Here is an 8,811-nt window from a genome sequence, read left to right as displayed (position 1 = left end):
TAACAGGCGAGGCTTCTGTTCACAAAACAGCAAAGCCGGTTGCTGCCTTTGTAAGAAACGCTTTGTTAGGCACCAGCGTTGACAGGGAGAATCGTGTTCAGCGTTCACTTAGGTGCTCTGGAGGGAATGCAAAGAAGGCAAAGGCATAACTTCTGCCCTAGGAGAAGCCCGGCCTTGACCACAGGACATGGGAATGTAAGCATGCCCTCCACATAGGAACTCAAGTGGCGGGCACCTTCCCTGGAAGAATAGAGCAGAAGTTGACCATCAGGCTGATAGGAATTGCAGAAATATGCCTCTACATGTTCTAAAAAATCTGGATGCGTCATATGGAAATTCAGATTGTTTAAAGCTTTTTTGAAAAATTGGAAGATCTAACAATGCAGGGCCTGCTTTTCCTGCATATTAACACCCACTAGAGTTGAGCAGGGACTGTCTCCCATATAAGCATGGTCCTAGCTCTCCCTTCTGGCCCATCCCTCCCAATTACTTGCCTGTATCTGTAGGTGCTTCAGTTTGTAAGTCCTGAACCAGACTCAGGAGGGGGTAGTTTCGAAAAATGTCTTGGAAATAGGAGATTCTGGAACAGATTTTGAAAGGCAAGATATAGTGGCCTGGTGGATTGGGTGTGTGAGGCATTTCAGGGGGAAGGTTTCTAGAATGCCAGAGTGTTTCTTCTTGACCAAAACTTGGACCAATCATAGGGTGCCTGTGCTTTGGAGAAATCCAGATAATCCTGAGTGACCAAGGTCTCAGCTCCTACCCTGTGCCAGGTGCTTTGTAGGGGTACATCAGTGAACAAGACAAATGGTTTCAGAGAGCTTACAACCTGCTAGTGGAGGTGGCTATGGTGAGAAAATGAATTATGTGTAGATTTACACAACGTAACTAATACTATGAAAGGAACAGACAGGATTGTCACGGGATTTTTGTGAAGGTGGGCAGAGAAGGGGACACAGAAGCTGAGACCTGAATGATGAAAAGAGTCAGGTGACGAATGTGATCAAGAAGGTATCTGGCAGAGGGAAGAGCATGTGCAAAGGCCCTGCAGGGGAGTGGTGGGGGGGAGGGGTGGGGAGGAGAATATTCCTGAGCCTGGAAGAACAACCAGAGGGTCTCGAGCATAGTGAGGAAAGTGATATGAGGTGACACTAGACAAGGAAGAAGAATCAGACCACAGCCATCAGAGTAAAAGATGCCAGAGCTATATTCGACCCTGAGAAGTTATTGGCAGGGGGCTTAAGGATAGGAGTGTCCTGATTCAGTTCATAGGTCGAAGGGGACTGGGCGATACAGAAGGAAGGCAGGGAGGCAGGGAAACACCATTCAAGCAAGGGTTGGCTTGCTTTCCCTTTCAGCCTCCCACAGCCAGCATCTGAACACTGGTTCGCGGTCCTCCTTGCTTGTTAGCCGTCCACTCCACTCTCTCCTTGGTGTTTCATCTTTACCCTTGGTCCTCTTGTTTTACAGCTTTCTCCTATAACAGAATATTGGGAAGAGTCGGCTTCCCTTGTCTCTTCTTCCCTTCCCTGCAAACTGCCCCCTCACACACGCCCCCCCCCACCACCACTGTGAGTCTGTGCCCCCACACAGTGATCTCAGCCAGCCCCGTGGTTAGGGACAGCAGTGCAGGTGGAAAGAAGCAGGTGGAAGAGTTTTGCCTGGCTAAAGCGGAGCGCACCAACCTGAACTTAGCAGGAAGGATGGCAGTTAGGCAAAGCAGGGCTAATTGGTAGTGGGCTTTGAAGCCCAAGACAGGAGGAGTTTTAATATGATTTGGGAGACAGCTGGGAGCCTTTACGGGCGTGTGAAGAGGAGAGCGATGTGATCTAAGTGACACTGGAGGAAGATGATTCTAGATGATGTGTGTCCAATAGAAGAGAAGGGACCCCCACAGGCTGGAGGAAGGGGAGCTGATTGGGAGGCAGGAGTCCATGTGTGCAGCGATTATGGTTTGGACCCAAGCTGTGGGACAGAGAAAGCAGGCAGAAGAAGAAATAGCAGGATTTCAGGTTGAAATTAGGTGCCTCTGTGTGTGTTGGGGGTAGGAGGCGTGGCTGCAGAGATGAGGTGAATAAGAAAGCGAGAACTCATTTGACTAGACAAAGACTTGGTAGAGCAGCCAAGAGAAGTGCTTCACAGTCCACTCACGTGTCACCCCTGTGGGAAATCGACCCTTCCTCCACCCCCCACCTTGGATGGGTAACAACTTTCTCTCAGGTGTATGTCCCTTTCTATTCTCGTACCATGATGCCGAGTTGTAATATGTCTTTGTCTGTCCATGCCTGCTGCTAATCAGTAAGCCTCACAAGACAGAGCCCCTGTTTTACTCCCTTTCTGTTCCCAGTGCCTAGTTAGCACGGGGCCTGGCCCTTAGTAAGTACTCAACATGTTTTGGTGAATGAGCAGATGAATGAATGGAAACTTTCCAGAGGCATGCCATTGAACACCAGCCACTGTACAGCACCATAAAACTTACAAATTGTGTGGCAGCTGCAGCGTCCCTGGAGCAGTTGTGGGGATCAGGTTACAGCTGGGAGTCTCACAAAGCCCCAGCCACTGCGGCAGCTGACAGGTGGTCCTGGAAGTCAGGCTTGCGATGGCAGACAGGAGGCTGGGGGAGTTAGCTCAGTGCCGGCAGAATCTGAGATCAAATTGCAGGGTTGTTTAAACACCTTAGGGTTACAAATGGGCTTTCACCCTTAAAATCCCATCTGTAAATATGTAGCCTTAAACTGTCTAAATAGCCCTCTTCATGTTGTTAAATCCGGGGTTGGTAGAGGCCACTGGAAAGGCTTTTGTGGGCTCTCCAGTTGATTTCACTGAAGTTACGTTTGTGTTACAGCGAAATGTGAAACCTGGAAAATACATAAAAATGAACTTTTCATACCACGTGCCAGCCCCCCAACTAACGTCAACCAAAATGAGTAAACTTTCTAGATATCTACCTTCTATTCCACTTTTTACTATGTGCCAAACATTTGGTTTTATACCCATTATATTATTAATAGTCACAACAAGTACACGAGGCAGGAGCTCTTGCTCTCAGCTTCTTTATTTGGTGAAAGCTTTTGCTGATAATGTTAGAGCAGGAGAGATCTTGGGAGACCATTTAGTTCAAGCTCCTAAGTTTGAGGTGCAGAGGGCTGATGCTCTCTGAGGAAAGCGACTTGCCTGTGGTTCCACAACTGGACGACTGACCTACTGGGGCTGGAACCCAAGCCTCCTCTCTTTTCTGCTGGAATATTTCCCTTTCAGAGACATAGGAGAGTTAAGCACCCAGGTAGAAACACTGTCTCAGCCATGATCTTCAGTGCGAGGATGTTCTTGTTCCTTGTTTTTCGTTTAAGTCCAGGCAGTTCAGGGAAATGAGTCTTGAATGAGCAAAGTGGGAGCCTCTTGGAAGCCTGTTCCTGGTTGGAAACCCTTGGTCAGTTAGGACCAAGATCAGAACCATCTGCCTGCTCTGGACTCTGCTGTAGTGCTGAGGAAATTGGGTCTTTTATTTGTGTTCATTTGGATGGTTAATTATGTAAATATGTGTCTATTTAGTGCCCTAAGCATTTAAATCAGATCTAATGGTCGTATTGGTTTGCTTCCCGCACTGCCCAGTGAGGAGCAGATCATTGCCAGTAACTTCTGCACGAGGAGAATTACAAATTGTTCATGCAAACATGGTGCTCTCTCTATTTTTAATGCATTTTTATGCATTTTTTACAGTTTTTTTTTTTAAATTTAAAACAAGATATAGGTGGACATGCCCTTGGGACACGTCTCCTGTGGTTTTCATCCCAGGGTATATATTGAGTTTACCTTATGGGATAAATTCACTTGATGTGCTCCGTGTTCCCAGGTTTCACCTTCCCTGCCTGATTCTAGGAGCTGCCAAACCAACCCTTCAAGCCAACTCTGGGAGCTGGGCCCTGGCAGCCTGGAGGCCTGGTAACCAGGGGTTGCACAATGCCCCAAACCTCGTCAGTTACCCCAACCAGTCTCGCACATTGTTTCTGGAACTTTGCCAGAGGCAGAATCCCCACCCCACCTTGGACAGCTTTGCAATTAACTAGACCATTACTTCTTTTCACTAATAGTGACCTGGATCTGGGTGTCTCATCAGTTTTATTTCCTGGGGCCACACAGCGATAGATTCTGTGGGAATCGAACAAGACAAGAAGGCAAGTCAGAGTGGAATTTTTCCCAGCCTCTCTTTTCCTTCCAAGTGTGGGTTCCCTGGCTGGGCTCTGCCTGAGCAGCCTTCAGGAATTTGGACCTGAGGGAAAGAGGAAACATTGTATTAGACGGGACTGCATGGATATTCTAGGAGAAGGTGTGCACAATAAGCACAAAGCTCTGAATGTAAGGGGCTTGTTAAAGCTTTGTATCCTTTCTGGCAACTCTGGAACTATTCTTCCCCAGCCGTCTGTTCATATTCTCTCCCCTTCCCCTCTGGCAAGTACTTTCTGGCATGGAATGTACTCCGTTTTCCTATAAACAGGTCAGAACTTCTTTTCATTCTGGACATACATTTTCATGGCTAAAAATATAAACTCAAAGCACTACACTGGCATGGACTTTCTGAGCGGCACTCTGGCATCTCCTATCAAAAACCAAAAGCCAATTACATTTCGGGGGATTTAGCCTAAGGAACCAGTCAGACTCCTACTTAGAGCTCTAAGTACAAGATGTTCATAAGAGTGTTGTTTAGGTGAAAGCTGCAGGACTCTAGTTGAGTGGGCTCAGGCAACATCTCTTCTCCCATATGCATTTGCATTCACTGGTTTAAGAAGCTGAGCACAGGCTAAGTCAGGAGTTGAAGGGCCTCTTGAGGACAAAATAACTGAAACGTTATGGTTATTTTTTGTTTTGTTTTGTTTTTGAGGTTGAGACATATACAGGACGGTTTGGTGAATGCGGCCTCAGTGGAAACCGGATGGGGGGAGTGCTAAGATGAATTTTATCATATAGGAGGAGCAAGTCAGGCAGGACCTCATCATTAGAAGTAACCAGTGGTTTGAAACACAGCATGTTAGCTGATGCCAGCCCTTGAGCCAATCCCTCTGCTAGCGACTGATCTTTTTGGTTTGCCTGGGACTGAGGAGTTTCCTGGGGCTTGGGCCCCCCAATGCTGAAATCAGGAAAGTCTCAGCAAACTAGAATAGCTGGTCCCTACCTCTACCAGGGAGACGAGGTTCACGCTCAGAGAAAGAAGTTATGTAAGAATGATAGAGCGTGTCCCTCCACACCGGACACACTGGGCTTGGAGTAGCCTTGCTACGGGACCCTACCTGAGCATGGCAAAGGTGTGTTTTCCTTCTCACTTCACAGGGGTAGTGCCAGCAATAAAGATCATCCATTTTGAAGTACAGTAATGGTAGTTTGGTTGTGCCAACATTGGGAATAGCGGATTTTCAGAACCCCGTGATGAGTCGGTACAACAAGAGAAACAAAACTCCAGCCTAAAGTGCCCCCCCGTGGGACTGTCCTACATGGGATGTGTCTGTCACCCTGGCCTGGCTGGCCGTGGAAGCAGGCGATGGCAGGAATGATCCACTGACACAGGTACATACCCCTGGGGGCTCCTGGAAACATTTAAGGAGAAAGATTCTGAAAATGATGGGAATTGGGGCCTTAGCATTATTAAATTGGGGAAATTTATGTTACTGGGATTACATTTGTGTTCATTGGCTAGCAAAAAGCCTGAGACTTTCAGGTCACGTTTGTGAATGAGAAATTAAAACATGCAGTCTGATAATAGGAAATTGATGAAATAAATTATACTATTCATAGTCATTTAGAATAAAAATGTAAATATATATATTATGACAGAGACATGCAATGAGAGTTATAATATTACTGAGTGGAATAAAATCAGTATGTAAAATATGGCCCATTTCTATTACAGGATGTCGACATTTTTAATTTAGAGGCACATATATGGACAACCACAAGAGTCTAGAAGATTAACAGTGATGGACTCTGAATTTGGGGTCACTTACATTCATTCTTGTTTGTGTTGGTATCTCTCAATTTTATAATTTTTCTAAAAGAGCATGCATAATGTATGCTACACACACACACACACACACACACACATACACACGCTTATTAAAACTATCTGCACAGTCTACATGGTTGCAGCTTCCCAAACCTTTTCATAAAAAACGCATTGTATCAGGGCACCTGGGTGACTCAGTCAGTTAAGTGTCTGACTCTTGACTTCCGCTCAGGTCATGATCTCAGGGTTCATGAGTTCAAGCCCTGCGACCAGCTCTACACTAACAGCGCTGAGCCCGGTTGAGATTCTGCCCGTCTCTCTGCCCCTCTCCCGCTCGCACTCTCTCTTTCTCAAAAATAAGTAATGAAAACATTAAAAAAAAAAAGGGGGGTTGTGTCTACACTTTAAGATATGTTTATATTGAACACTGACACCTTGGCTATATTCATAAAAAACAAATCACCTTTAGGCCTGGGCTAGAAACTCCGTGCAGTTTGAGGCTCAGGAGGTAAAGAGCATAGGTCTCAGTTTTCATGACCATCTGGGTTCAGGAATTGGTGGGGAAGGACTTAGAACTCCACTTTCTTTTTTGCCAGCACAGGCGTCCTCGGTGCCCGCACCTGCATGCAAAACAAGCCCTGGGAGCTGCCCAAGCTGAGGTAGCACTGGAGGAGCCCTCTCATGGACACGTTTGCCTGAGCAGAGCACAGGCTGTGACAGGGCTCTCCGCAGACCTTCCCTGGACGGGAGCCCTCACGTCTGTCATCCCAGAGCCTGGCAAGAAACAGAGGTGAGGGGGTCCCCCCATATGTGTTCGCTGCACTCGTTACACGATGTCGACCACCGCAGGAGCCAGAAGCACTTGACTGTGCTCTGTAGCTCTGCATTTCGTGAGACGCTTTATGCAGTATGAACGCAGCGGCATTTCTTATGCTGGATTTGCCGTCTCTGTCTGTTCCCAGCCTAGAGGAGTAACCAAAGGGAGTAGCAAAGTAGCCGCTCTGGGAAGGGGCTCTGGCTGGCGCCGCATATTGGAATGCACTGCTGATGGCCCAGACAGTAGAAATTAAAGGGCACAAAAGCTCCTCTGCTTGCGTCTGCAACACGCCTTGACTGGTGATGAGTAGAATTCAGAGGGCTTAAGAATCGCATACTTGGGGCGCCTGGGTGGCGCAGTCGGTTAAGCGTCCGAATTCAACCAGGTCACGATCTCACGATCCGTGAGTTCGAGCCCCGCGTCGGGCTCTGGGCTGATGGCTCAGAGCCTGGAGCCTGTTTCCGATTCTGTGTCTCCCTCTCTCTCTGCCCCTCGCCCGTTCATGCTCTGTCTCTCTCTGTCCCAAAAATAAATAAACGTTGAAGAAAAAAAAAAAAAAAGAATCGCATACTTAACAGAAGCTCATCCAGACCTCTTTGGTCTGGATAATGGGCTGGAAATCAAGCTCTTGCTGAGAGTTTCTGGTTCAATCAAGTCAGAAAAGAACTTGAATCCCAATTTTTTAAATACATACAGTTTTATAATATGATTGAAGGGGTCCTTTGGCTTTCAGTTTTTACCAGCTAACCCACATTTCTTCATTTGTCACCTAGCATACAAAAATGCACAGAAGACTTCATTGTATCCAAGCTGTCAAGAAAGGAGCACTTATTTAAAGTACTTGGTCTGTCCATCTAAGGGTTTAAAAAATTTGTTTTAATGTTTTTATTTATTTTTGAGACAGAGACAGAGCACAAGTGGGGGAGGGACAAAGAGAGAGGGAGACACGAATCTGAAGCAGGCTCCAGACTCTGAGCTGCCAGTACAGAGCCCAATGCAGAGCTTGAACCCCAAACCATGAGATCATGTCCTGAGCCAAAGTTAGACATGTAAGTCACCGAACCATCCAGTTGCCCCTGTGTCAAGGTTTCAAAAGAGTTCAGCTGACCTTACAAGGTGGAAATATAGAGCATTTTAAAATTGTGCCCGTTGAATTCTTTAAAGTATGATACTGATTAGAGAAGCTACAAATTGGGACATAGTAATTCCTGGAAGCAAAACTCTGCTCAGAAGAAAAAGAAAAGAAGAAAAAAAAGAGGAGGGAGGAGGGAGAACATTGAGAATGTCATCAATCATATAAGTAAGGGCACTTCTCCTCTCGGAGCTTCAGGTCACTTTTCTGTCTATCGAAAGTACTAAATTATGTGAAGAGACATCTTTTATCCTATGTATAAAGGTGGGGGAGAGGGATGTAAGACATTAAGAGAAGGGCATACTAGTAATTTGAATTCTTTAAGTAATAAAAATTTCTGGAAATACCACTAAATGGAATTATGCTCTTCAGAAGGTTGGACCTCACTCAGTAGTACACTGACTTTAGAAGCTTCTTGGATTACCCGGTGAAAGAATGCAACTCGAGTTGGAGTCAGGAGTTCAGAAGTCATATACATTTAAATCTTAGCGTTTCCTTTTTTTTCCCTTCAGATGTCTGAAGCAACTTTAAATGGGAGCTTCAGTTCCTCATACATCCCCAAACTGCAAAATCGCCTCTAGCTGCTGAGCTCTCTCAATCTCCATTAGACTCATGCCCATTTACTGAGGCCAAAACTGTCCACCTCTTACTGCGCGCGCTCTCTCTCTCTCTCTCTCTATTTTTTTTCTATTTTCTTTAAATTAGTACTTCCCTATAGGAAATACAATGAAGTCTTCTCTTGCCCTGAGGTCAGATTCAAGACTTTCAGAGTGTTAGAACAGGCAGAGATCCTAGCACTGAGCTGGTCCAACCTCTCCTTTTCACAGGCGAGGAAACTGGGGTCGGAGTAGTTAAAGAGACTTATCT

Source organism: Puma concolor, chromosome A1 (genome assembly GCF_028749965.1).
Source record: "Puma concolor isolate L17-30 chromosome A1, mPumCon1.1.hap2, whole genome shotgun sequence".
Taxonomy (NCBI): Eukaryota; Metazoa; Chordata; class Mammalia; order Carnivora; family Felidae; genus Puma; species Puma concolor.
This window is presented reverse-complemented; position numbering follows the sequence as displayed.